At 39.7% G+C, this 13,295-nt stretch overlaps 1 non-coding gene across 1 annotated transcript; it reads left to right on the forward strand.

Moving 5' to 3' along the window:
- Positions 1-6,044: 6,044 nt before the first annotated feature.
- LOC114009097 (U6 spliceosomal RNA) lies at positions 6,045-6,151 on the forward strand. Its single transcript, XR_003550573.1, has one exon. It is a non-coding gene; the product is annotated as a U6 spliceosomal RNA (small nuclear RNA).
- The last annotated feature ends 7,144 nt before the right edge of the window (positions 6,152-13,295 follow it).

Consider the following 13,295-nt stretch of genomic DNA (forward strand, 5'->3'; position numbering starts at 1 on the left):
GACCTCATTGGAGGTGTCTCTCTTTCTCTCACCCTCTTGAAAGAAAGAAACATATTTTAAAAAGAAGCACAAGAGAACTGCTCACCCCTCCTACGATGTGAGGCTGCACCTTTGATGAGAGAGAGTGAGCCTTCCCCAGACACTGAATCTGCTGGTGCCCTTAATCTTGGACTCCCAATCTCCAGGGCCATGAAAAGTAAGGTTCTATTATTTACACACCATCCAGTCTCAGGCACGGTGTATAACAGCCCAAACGAACTCAGACAAGTTTCATCTGCTTCAACCTTACATTTTACAAGTCAGGAAAGTTCCGCCCCAGAGAGGTCAAGATATTTGCCAGGGCCACAAAGCAAATTAAGAGGAATTCCTCAATTCCTCCAGATACCTCCCCTTGAGAGTAAACCACAGTACATGAAGAACCTTGACATACTCTGCTAGAGGAGGTATCAGTGTCCCCATTTCACAGAGGAGGAGGCCATGGGATAGGTAGAACTTCCTTAAAAGCACACTGTGGAAGTTCTAGGTATGACACACTAGCTTGAACCCTAATGCCCAGGCTCCAGAGTGCTTTCCATGATGTCACACTGCCGCCTAGAGGCAGTCCAGAGCAAGAGGCCCCAGGAAAGGCAGGCTCTGTGTAGGCAGGATGGCAAGACCACAGGGGGAAGAGGGACACTGAGAGCAACTTTGGAAGCCCCTTTCATCTACTTCCAACCTAGCCAGGGGCGGCCTCGCTCTGCTCCCTCTGCTGCCCACTCACTTAAAACTTCCTGCACACCTCTCGAGGGAGACTCTTACAAGTTATACAATCTAATGTTGCCAAACTAAAATTGAGCCTGGAAATAGGTGTAGCTTGTGCTAGAGGGATCATTTTCCATCAGCCTCATGATGAAGCATTTGGAGCAAGGAAGACATATTCCTTTGAAATAGGTAGGAACAACCGGTATGTTTTCACAATGTGGAAACTGTGAATCCTTCAGAGCTTAGGCAAAGTGGTGTTCAGTCCTGTAGGTACCACCCATGCAAAAACAGGTACAAGAGAGTAGGGGCACAGCTAATTATATGTCCCATCCCATTCATTATTAACCACTTCTGTGTGACATTATGCACAGTAAGTCTGTTGGTAGCAACCACCCTTTTGAATAATGCATTATCACAGAACTGATGCAAGCAATGAGGGACCTGACTGTAGGCCAACAGCACAGCCTAGTGGCAAACTGAAAGATGACAACTTCCTCTCCCCATTATCACAGGCTCATAGAGCAGGGAATGAGCCTCGATTTATGTGGGAAATTTGAGAAAAAGACCCACTGTTAACCCAAGCCTAACCATTCCACCAGCAACTTATTAGTCCTGCTATGTGTGAAATACTGAGTCAGCCTCCAGGGAGCTGATAATGAAGAGAACATTGTGAGAGATGAGACTCAAATAATGTGAGCAGAATTTGATAGAGATTAGAAGAGAGAGTCATAGTGTCTGAGAACTCAGCAGTCTGTAATCAGGTCAGCACATCTTCAGGTATTCTGCACTACTCTGGTCACTTGTGTGAAATTATTTCTTTTCTCTGATCAATGCTGCATGTAATTCCAAGAGTTTTTCAGACTCTGTGATGTTCCTCAAAGCATCTAAGAGTCCCTGTACTAGAGAGAATTTCTCTCCTGATCATTTGAAAATCTATGCTTTTAGCAAAGTGTAACACTTTCGACTTTAAAGAAATGTCATTTAAATATAAGTGCAACGCATCAATGAAATGAGAGAAATTATTGAGCATCCACAACATCCAGAAAACTACTCGACAAGTTTCAAAGGCACACACATATAACCTGTACCCTCATCCATAGAGACCTGGATAAGACAGTTGTTCAGGGATCAGGCTGTGGGCCCATTACCAGGACAACCGCCCAGCATCTCTGAGTCTAGGCTTTCTCCAATGAGAGTTTTCTGCCAAATGAGAGTGATTACTTTAAGTCCCTCACATGGCTCTCATGTGAATTAATGTAAACCACAGTACCTAACCAATACTAAGAGCCCAAACAATAACTTTTATTGTCAACATTACAATTAGGTGAATTAATTCTTTAAATTAATGACATGATGACATGCAATGACAGTTGTCATCACCTACCGTTTACCAGGTAACTACTGCCTGGTGTTGGGGATACAGATTTGGCCAGACATCCTGGCTTCCAATGTTTGGCCCAAGGACAGCAGCAAAGTTCTCACCAGGAGTTTGTCAGAAATGTAAGAGCTCAGTCCCTTCATCGGACCTACTAGGTTGGCATTTATACTTTAACAAGATTCCCAGGAAATGTGCAGACACTTTAAAATTTGAGAAGTTATGTTGTAGATCTTGAAGAAAGGAGAGGCTAACTTCTAAAAAATGTGGCTTTGCTTTCTGATCTAGGTGGAGTCAGAACCAAGTTGAAACAAATCCCTTTTGTTCTGCAAATAGTCTCCAAATTGACATTAGAATATAATAGGGAAGGTATAACAAGACTATTCCGTGACATTATAAATGTCCACTTTCTGACAAAGAGAGGTTTTTAAGGGCATTGTGAGAACATGCAGATTAAGTTAGGGAGTGCATGGAAGAATGCGCTAAGGACCCTCAATGCTAAAGGCAACAGATCTTCCCCACAGGAACTGGGACCCACCAAGAGGTTGCTACACAAGGCACAAGGATAAGCTAATGGTAGGCCCGTGGGCAACAGTGACAGGAGTCATACAGCTGAAGTCGCAGCCTCACCGTAGACAAAGCAATCTCCAATTCTCTTTCTACCTGGTATTCAAAAGCAAGTTCCATGGGAATAAGTAAGTTCTGGAGTTTAATTGAACCCCTTCTCTGTCCTAAAGAACCTTTGGTCTAGTGGGAAATGAGTTTGTAAGTGTATGCTAGAAATCAGTTGAAAAAGAGGAGTAGGTAGAAGAGAAGGAGAAGCTCTGAGGAGTGGCAGTCCCTGGAGCACTCCTCCTGGTGACTTCACTGACTGTGGCTTTGGTTGTTTTCTGGCTTTACATTCACTAGAAACCCAACAGGAAAATGCTCTAAAACTCAAACAATGTCCAGGAAGACCCAACAGCAGGCAAAGCCCCATTAACAGGTATATTCCTACAGCCTATGACATGAGGTACCCAAAGTGTACAGGCAGGAACAGAAGACCAGAGGATAAACCCTCTGCATCTCTCTGTCTCTGTATATGGTTTCATAATGCTTTTGTTTGATATGAAGTAACTTGATTCAACAAATACTTTGAGCACCTCCAGTATGGCAAGTACTGAGTCAGGCACTAGGGGTACACAGATGAAGGAACAATAACCATTGAGAGAAATAAGCAGCAAATAATAAAAAATACCATATAACAGAAGTTCAAGAAGATACAGAAATGTGATGCTATGGGAATTTATAAAAATTAAAAGATGATGTAGATTAGCCTTAGCTACATGGAAGTAGTAATAACTGTGCTGTGTCTTGAAATACAAGAAGCATTAAGTAGAGAAATTTCTAGAAATCAGCCACACTCATGGACAAACACAAGAGAGGCAGCATGATTTTTTTTTCAGATTAATTTCACATTTCATATAAAATCCCCATCATGATGTATTATTTATGTGTGTGTGTGTGTATAAATATATATATATATTTCAATATATATTTAACAAAGAACTTTACACTTTTTTGAGTATTAAAAGTTTGTCCCCTTTGCACTCACACCCACTCTCTACCATCCACTCTCTACTATCCACTCTCCTCCCTTACGGTCTCTGGTATCTACACTTCTCTCTGCTATCATACCTTAAGATCTTTTGATTTCTTCCATAGAATCCAGATATTCAGTACAAATTGAGTGGGAATATACTATTTGTATCTTTCAAACTCTGGTTCATTTCACTCAGCATTTAGTGTTCTATATTCATCCACTTTGATTCAAATGATACAGTCTCATTGTTTTTCATAGCTCAATAATATCCCATAGCATATATACATATATATATATGCCACAGTTTTTCAACTCAACCATCAGTTTTTGGACACTTGATTTGGTTCCATGTTTTAGCAACTGTGAATACTGTGAATACTGCTACAATAAACATGGATGGGCAAGTGTCTTTCTGATTGAGTGTTTTCCTATCCTTTGGGTAAAAACCAAGAGTAGATTACTGGGTCACATGGAAATTCTATTTTCAGGTTTTTGAGAAACCTCCATATTGTTTTCCACAAAGGTTGTACTAATTTACATTTCCACCAATAGTGTATGTAAGATGGTTTCTTTTTCATTGCAGCCTCACCAGTACTTGTCATTCTTTCTTTCTTTATTTTTTTGACTGTAGCCATTCTAACTGGGGTTAAATGGTATCTCATTGTGGTTTAAATTTGAATTTCCCTGTGACAAGAGATTTTGAACATTTTTTCATATGCCTCTGCCCACTCATAAGTCTTTATTTCTCACAGTCTAGAAATCCAAGAAAGTTTGAGAGTTGTTTATACTATTCATTTGTTCATTTTTAAATTGGATTATTTAATTTTTTATGGGTGAGCAGCTAGAGTTCTCTATATATTCTGGATATCAATCCTTTGTCTGAGGAATAATTTTTGAATATTTTCTTCCATTCCAAGGATTGTATTTGCATTCTAATTGTTGTTTTCTTTGCTGTGAGGAAGATTTTTAGCTTAATGCAATTCCATTTGAATATTTTGAGGATTATTGGCTGTGCTTTATTTTATATTATATTTTTGTATTTTATTATTATTTTATATTATATTTTTTAGAGAGATTTTTGCTATAGGATGCATGTGCTTGCCAGAGAGACAGAAAGTGAGAAATCACCCCCCATGGGGGATGGCCACTCTGCAATCCCTTCTCCTTCATTCTTTTCTTGGTATTTTGAGCATTCGCTCACACGTGCACAGCATGACTTTTAAACCACCGGGACCAGGACTTGAACTGTGGCTGACTATGTGGGAGTCCAGCAATGTAACTATTACACCATCCGCTGGTCCCTAGGGATCTTATCTTAAAAATCTTTACATACTCCAATGTCTTCAAGAGTTTTCTCTATGTTTTCTGTTAATAGTTTTATAGTTTTGAGGCTTTACATTTAAATCTTTGACCCATTTTGAGTTGATTCTTGTTAATGGTGAGGGGTAAGGGTCCAATTTCATTTTCCTGCAGGTAGATATCAGTTCTTCCACCACCATTTGCTAAAAGGATTCTTTCTTAACTCCATTGTCTTGTACCCTTTGTCAAAGATCAGTTGAAGTGTGATTTAGAGCTTATTTCTGAATTCTCTGTTTGGTTCTATTGGTCTGTGTGTCTTTTTTTCTGTACCAGTTCCATACTGCTTTGATTACCACCACTTGGAAATATATTTTGAAGTTAGGTAGCAGGATGCCTATTTTATTCTCTTTGCACAGTATTGCCTTGGTGATACAGGGTCTTTATGATTCCAGACAAGTTTCATAATTGTTTTTTCTATTTCTGTGAATGTCACCAGCAATTGAATCAGAATCACATTGAATATGTAAATATGTAAAGAGGCAGAACTATTTAGAATAATGAGAAACATGAACATTCAAATTAAAAGTAAGTTAAGAATAAGAATTTCTCCCACACTTTGAAGAAGTTCAGAGTATACAATCTGGGGTAAGTATGATGTTCTATGATACTGAGATCCTGCTCCTTCTATATTGGTACTCTGTCATATATGACTGCATTACCAGGATTACCCTAAGGTGTCAGGGTAACTACTGGAGAAAACGCCCACACTTGTCTTGAACTAACAGGAAGGTAGTAGCAAGAGATACTAAGTCAACCTCTTCTTTATGTTCTTTTCCAGAATTCTCATATAATAACACTTAACACTTCACTGGTCAAAACTCAGTCACATGACACAATAAATTTATGTCCTCTTAACCTTTGTATGCACCTTGACTAATATACATGGTATTCATACTGGGAAAAGGAATGCTGTACACTATAAAGATATATGTGAGTAAATGTAAATTAAAATAAACTTTTAATTGGTATGTCAAAATTCTAAACCCCATGCTCACTTCAGTAGCACATATTCTAAAATTGGAATGATACAGAGAAGATCAGCATGGCCCCTGCACAAAGATGACACACAAATTCATGAAGCATTCCTTATTTTTAATCTTAAGAAAGATATTGAAAATGACATAAAAAAGTGGAAGGACATCCCTTATTCCTAGATTGGAAGAATTAATATAATCAAAATGGCAGTTCTATACAAATTATTCTACATATTTAAGGCAATTCCAATCAAATTAACAGAGATATCCTTCACAGATCTAGAAAAGAGAGTCATAGAATTTGTCTGGAATCATAAAAGACCTCGTATTGCCAAAACAATCCTGTGCAAGAAGAGTGGAGTGGGCAGCATCTCACTCCCTGACCCCAAAATATACCCCAAAAAGCTCTGCTAATTAAAACAGCATGGTATTGGCACAAAATCAGACAAGTGGACCAATGGAATAGAATAGAGGCCTGAACTAAACACCAAAACATACAGCCAACCAATTTTTGATGATAGATACCAATCAATCCAGTGGGAAAAGGAAAACCCGTTAGCAAATGATGCTGGAAAAACTGGGCATACATCTACAGAAAGGTGAAACTGAATCCTTATCTTTCACCATTAGCAAAACTCAATTCAAAATGGATCAAAGATCTGAATCTAAGACCTCAAACTATAAAACTACTGGTGAAAACACTGGGGAAATTCTGGGAGACATTGGGGTAGGCAAAGACTTCCTAATTAAGACTTCCAAAGTACTGTCAATAATCCCCAAAACAGACAAGTAGGATTGCATCAGATTAAGAAGTTTCTGCACAGAAAAGGACACAGTAATTAGTGTGAATTGACAGCCCTCAGAATGGGAGAACATTTTTGTAAACTATGCCTCAGATAAGGGACTGATAACCAGAATACACAGGGAACTCAAGTGGCCTACAAAAAAAAAAAAAAAGATTAACCCAATTAAAAGATGGGAAAATGAGCTAAATAAACAACTCTCTAAGGAAGACATATGAACAGCCAAAAAGCATATGAGGAAATTCTCAACATCCCTCATCATAAGGGAGCTGCAGATTAAAACCACAATGAGATACCACTTAACCCCTGTCAGAATGGCGAAGATTAAAAAAATACAAAAAAATTGTAAGTGTTGGTGGGGTTGTGGTGAATGGGGAACTCTCCTACACTGTTGGTAGGAATGTAAATTGGTCCAGCCACTGTGGAAAACAATATGGAGGTTCCTCAAAGACCTAGAACTACAAATAGAACTACCATATAATCCAGCAATTCACTCCTGGGTATCTACCCAAAGGACAGGAGAATGCTCAGTTGGAAAAACACTTGCACATCAATGTTTATTGCAGCATTGTTCACAATTGCTAAAACATGGAACCAATCCAAATGTCCACAAATAGATGAATGGATTGAAAAAGTGTGGCACATATACTCTATGGAATACTATTCAGCCATAAAAACTAACAATACCTGGGCATTTGATAGAAAGTAGTCAAATATGGAAGATTTATTGCTGAGTGAAGCAAGCCAGGCTATGAGAGAGAGGCATTGTATGTCTTCACTTAGTATATATCGACTGTTCACACTCTATGGTAGAGATTGAAAGACTGAGGACATAAAAGCAGTGAAAATAGTTATGGACACTGGAGACAGTGCGGAAGGAGGGTGGGAGAGGGGAAGAGTATAGGGAAGAAAATCAGGGAGAAAAAAAATAGAAAGGCAAGACATTTGTGCGACACAGAAATGGTTTATTAACTGTTTACAATAACATATAGTATTCTCAGCTGGACTGGTCTGAGGTTTATTTCATGTTGGGTAAATTCTCTTTACAAGCCAAATGATGTATAGCGATCAAATTTTTAAAAATAATAATAATGATAATAATAATAATTTAAAAATCCTAAACCCCAAAATGATATTAGGACGTAGGGCCTTTGGGAGGTGATCAGGTAAGAAACCAGAAAGCAGCTCCTCACTAGATTCCAAATCTGCTAGCACCTTTATCTTGGATTTCCAGCCTCCAGAACTGTGAGAAATAAGGTCTTGAAATTATTTTCCTCCCTTGATGCTCAGGCACCCAGATAAAAACTGGGAGTTCTATGGCCAAGGACATTAAAAGAGAATAGGCTTCTCTCCAATGGAAGCCAATGTCCGAAGCATAAGACTTTTTTTTAAGGGGTCATTTTGGGTTTTTTTTATTTGTTTGTTTGTTTTCCCTGACAGAAATAGACAAAGAGATGAGAGAAAGCATCCCCTTGGAGTGATGACCATGCCACAATCCTTTCTTCATGGTCCTCCTGGGATTCTTGGGTACTCATACACATGCACCCAGTGTGATTTTCAAGCTGTTGTCTCTAGGACTTGAACTGTGGTTAGCCATGTGGGAGTCCAGCACCTTAACCACCACACCACCTCCTGGTCCCAAAAGCATAAGACTTTTAAACAGCCAGTTTAGACTTGTAGTATATTCTAGGACTAATTTTGGATAGTTACACAGTTTTCTCATTCCACTTCCAGTTTTCTTGGAAGACTTAAAATCCATTTGGTCATTATAAGACTCTCCCAGCTCCCCAGCCATATAACCCACATTGAAGAGTCTCTAACTATTCCCTTGATCACAGTGGTCAGTGAAGGAATGGACAAGTGACACAGAAACTCAAATCAGGGAGAAAGAAACTTCACCTTGAATCATGCAGTTGGGAGGAGGTGGATCAGTCTGCCAATAGCCTACACCTAACACACGATAATAGAATGAATAGTTTGTCCCCCAAATTCACATCTACTCAGAATCTGAAAATGTGGACTTATTTGAAAATAGGATTGCACACATCATTAGGTAGTGTAAGATGAAATCATGCTGGATTAGAGTGAGTCTAATGACTGGTGTCCTTACAAGAAGAGAAGACCCACAGAGACCCACAAAGAAGAGGCCATGTGAAGATGGAGGCAGACGAATGATGCGTCTACAAGCCAGCAAATGCCAAGGAGAGCTGGGAGCCACCAGAGACTAGGGAGAAGCAAAGAAGAATTCTTCCCTAGAATATTTAGAGGAGGGTGATCCTGCCCACACCTTAACATGACTGTCAGCCCACAGAAATGTGAGATCATTAATCTCCCTTGTTTCAAGTTTCCCAGTTTGTGGTAATTTGTATGACAGCCATAGGAAGCTAATATATTCAGTACATGGGAAAGACCACCAGCACTGGTGGGAAAAAAAGCCAGGAAAGCAGATGGAGAGAGAGACATAACTCTAAGGGCTTCATCAGAACCCTGGTTATGCGTAAAGCCAGAACATTCTCAGACTTTACGGTTATAGAAAATGATGTGTCCGCTTTCAAATTAAGCTATTCTTAGCCAGCAATCTTTCATTGCAAGTCAAAGAGGTCCAATTGCTCATTCCGTTGTTCCTTTTACTAATGATGCCAATAGAGAACAGAACTTACCACCAATTTGCCAAGAGAAGCCAATTTACCAAGTTTTGTGGCCAGACACATGAAGTGCCCACTGTGATGTTATTGAGGTCTTTTGAAAATATGAGCAGTCATTTCTGATATATACTTAATTCATTCAAGTTATTAAACAAACTCCACCATCTTTACGAACGGTAGAAATTAATTTTCCTACTTCTAATGATTAATGTTTAATTAAAATTTAAGTTATGGGCCAGTTTGATGTTGCAGAAGCAATTCACTGCTCCAGAGATGCTGGATCCATATGGAAAGTCATGGACCCGGCTTGTACATGCTGGGCACACGCCGTGGTCCTGGCTGGACCCACATGGGAGACCGTGGACCCGGCTTGTACGTGCCGGGCACACGCCGTGGTCCTGGCTGGACCCACATGGGAGACCGTGGACCCGGCTTGTACGTGTCGGGCACACACCATGGTCCTGGCTGGCTGGAAAGATCAGGGTGGAGGATGACGGTATTAGCCCTGTTGAGGATACTTGCCCCTGTGTCTCAATAAATAAGTAAACTTTTGTTTGAGAAAAAAAAAAAGTAGGAAAAAAAATTGTACAACCAGAAGCCAGAAATGTTGTTCTTTACTAGGAATCTTAATGACAAGCTGTTAATCTAAATCCTTTAGAGAATTTGAAAGGCTAGGTTAACCTTTACCCTTTATTTAGAGAGACAAAAAGATAAAGTTAGCAAATATTTATATAACAGATATTGTTTTAGTTAAATATGTATGTTTTCTCTATAGCTGAGTCATCAGGTTACATTCTCATCTGTATCTGTTTATCAAGAAAGATTACTTCCTCTAATATGATCTTAATGATCTCAAGGGTCATTGACCTGTAATCTTGGGACCATGAATTTTTGTAATAGAAAGCTACATGTGTTACGATATGTAACCACAGAAAAATATGTTCATTTATGTAAAGTGATCATACGTGTTTGTCATAAATGGAGGGTTTTCCTGACCGACTTTGTGGTATTTAACCCACAAAGCTGTCATAACCTCAACCCTCTAGATCTTAATATCTCAAAGTACAAAGATGATGCAGACACTCTTGGAATTTTAAAATATCTGTAGGAATTTCTTTTTCTAAAAGCTATTCTCAAGTAAAAAATATATATATGTGACCTAAAATATTAACTTTCAAAACAAGACAGAATCAGCAGGCAAAACTCACCCATGAATACTCAAGCTAGTGGTGAAAGTCGAAGAGGAGTAGGGTATTTACATCGCTTTCAAACAATTTTCCCAGAATAGTAACTTTGGAGTGAATAAGCTTGGCAGAAACTGCCTAAGCCAAGTGATCAAAGTTAACCTCACCAATTATGGAAATAAATCAGCATCATGTGCCCCTTGATGTGATGCACAGCGAAGAATAAAAACGTCATCTCTGGCGTCTTTCTTGTTAGAAAGAAACCTGAACCCAACCGCAAAGAAACATCAGGCAAATTGAGGAAAATCCACGAAATAATTGCCTTGTACTCTTCAAAAACAGTTATAAAAGACTTAAGAGCTACATGAGATTAAAGGAGGTTAGTGAGATGTGACAACTGAATATAGTGCGTGATCTAGGATCGTGTTTTTCTCTTAAGGATGTTACTGAGACAGTTGGTAGAGGAGTACACTGATAGTATTCTATCAGTGTTAATTTCTTTTGATATTTACACTGTGGCTTATGTAAAGAATGCCCCTCTTTTAAAGCTTCTTACTTACTTTGTTCTTCCATGAGAGACAGATAGAGCATCACCCTAGCAGGATTTTTATGCTAAGATCCACCCCCAGCCTCAGCACCTGGATCCTGGAGCACCGAGACAGGGAGGTCTCAGTATACAAATGAAGGGCCTTCCCATGGGGGTTCCATTGTGTTACCACTGCACCACCGTCTGACCCCTAAACAAATGTCCTTGATTATAGGAAACACACATTGAAGTATGTAGAGGCAAATCAGCATAATATCTACAACATATTCTCAAAAATTGTAATGGGAAAAAAAGGGGGAGAGAATAAAACCAATGTGGCAAAATTTTTATATCTGGGAATCTCTGTGAAGGATAATCAGTAATTCTGTGCATTATTTTTGCAACTTCTGTGTAAACTCTAAAATTACATCAAAATAAAAGTAAAAAGCAGCGTTTCAATTTTACCTACGGGAAACACTCCCTAGCGGGCCCTCCATGCTCCTGTGCTTGGACGTCATGGTTTCTGGGCAGCCTTGGACCACACTGTCTTCCCTGCCTATTGTCATCACTGTCTTTGTGGGCTCTTTGAAAACAAAACTGTGTCATTTTTATTCTGGACTCAATCTTGTCATGGAGTTAGAAGCATTTAGACCCTTTGTACCCTGTGGACATCCACTCCAAATTCACCTTAGCCTTTCCTGCCTGCAGGGTCTCTGCCAAAGCCACCATTGGAGAGTATACCAGATGCCTATTGAACAGACATGACATTCTGATAAGTCTAAGAAACCCATTTTAAGGTGAAAAAAAGAATGTAGTAAGGGCTCTGTCCGAAGGTGCATATCACGATTTATGCAGAAGGTGGGTGATTGCTTGACCGGAAGAGCTAGGTTTCCTTTACAATGAGGGCTAATTTATTTGGGGGTCAAGGAGCAGGTGAAGCAGGTGTTTCCAGGACCAACAAATAACTGTAGATATACCAACAACCGAGCTTTGACAAGGATAAAGACACTAAAGACCCCAAGGTCATGTCAAGGAAGGGCTGTTTCAGGCTTCCCTAGACACTGAGGCACAAGTGAGCTCCCTGGGTGGCAATGGTTCAAATGAGCCATCACCCGGCATTGGGGAAAATCCCAGGACTTTGCACCTGGTTTTTTCTTCTGGACTCTACCAAAGATGCTTTGTTCTTTTGCCAGTTTTAATCTATATCCTGTGATAAAACTATAACTGGGTCCATGACAGCTTCTGTGAGTTACTCCAGTGAATCACAAAACCTGAGCGTGGCCTTGGGGAGACTCAGTACACCTTCTAAATTCACTGGCCCACATTTTAATTCAAGACATTGCAGCAGCAAACAGCACACAGGTATATGTAGATATTCCCTTGCAACTGTTGTACCATATAATTCACAACTTCTGTATCAGCACCTCTTTCTCAAGACCCTCTGGGACACATTCAAGGACTTAGCCATTCTGAGATAAGTGCAAACCTTGAAGATGAATGTTAACACTCCTGTGTCAACCCTTCGTAATAACCAGTGGATGAATATTCCCATGTTTTTCTCTCAGGTAAATTCCAAATGCATTCTCCACAGTTCTAGTGAGGGTACTTAGTAAAGTCGAGCTCCACTAGCCCATGACATTAACTAGCTCAGTTCATCACTTGCTCTGGCTTTTCCTCCATACCTGCTTTATTATTCCCAATTCCTCATCTGGTTATTTAGGATTACTTTCCTAAATAAGCCAGACACACGTAAACTCTTATCTCAGCCTCTGCAGTTGGGAAGAGCTCAGGTTAAGGCCAAGGAAAACTCAAATGTGTGACATGTGTTCCTAAGTCTGTGTGACCTTTCATCTCATTATCAAGGTCTCTGCAATCAATCTCATAACTCAAGGGCTTGATGATTTCTGTGGGGTGGTAGGCTTGACTCTCAGCTGCCTCTGTTTTCCCAGTGTAATCATTATAGAGAAACCCAGGGACAAACAGGTTCAACAAGAAGACAGGGGCGAAAAGAAATGCAAGTTAATTCTGTCCCCCTACACAGGCAGGCCTGCAAGCCCTGGACTTTCCCTGGATTACTGGCTTGGGATAGCCTGTTTTTGTTTTTAT

This window comes from Tupaia chinensis, unplaced genomic scaffold (genome assembly GCF_000334495.1).
Source record: "Tupaia chinensis unplaced genomic scaffold, TupChi_1.0 Scaffold000459_1, whole genome shotgun sequence".
Lineage (NCBI taxonomy): Eukaryota > Metazoa > Chordata > Mammalia > Scandentia > Tupaiidae > Tupaia > Tupaia belangeri.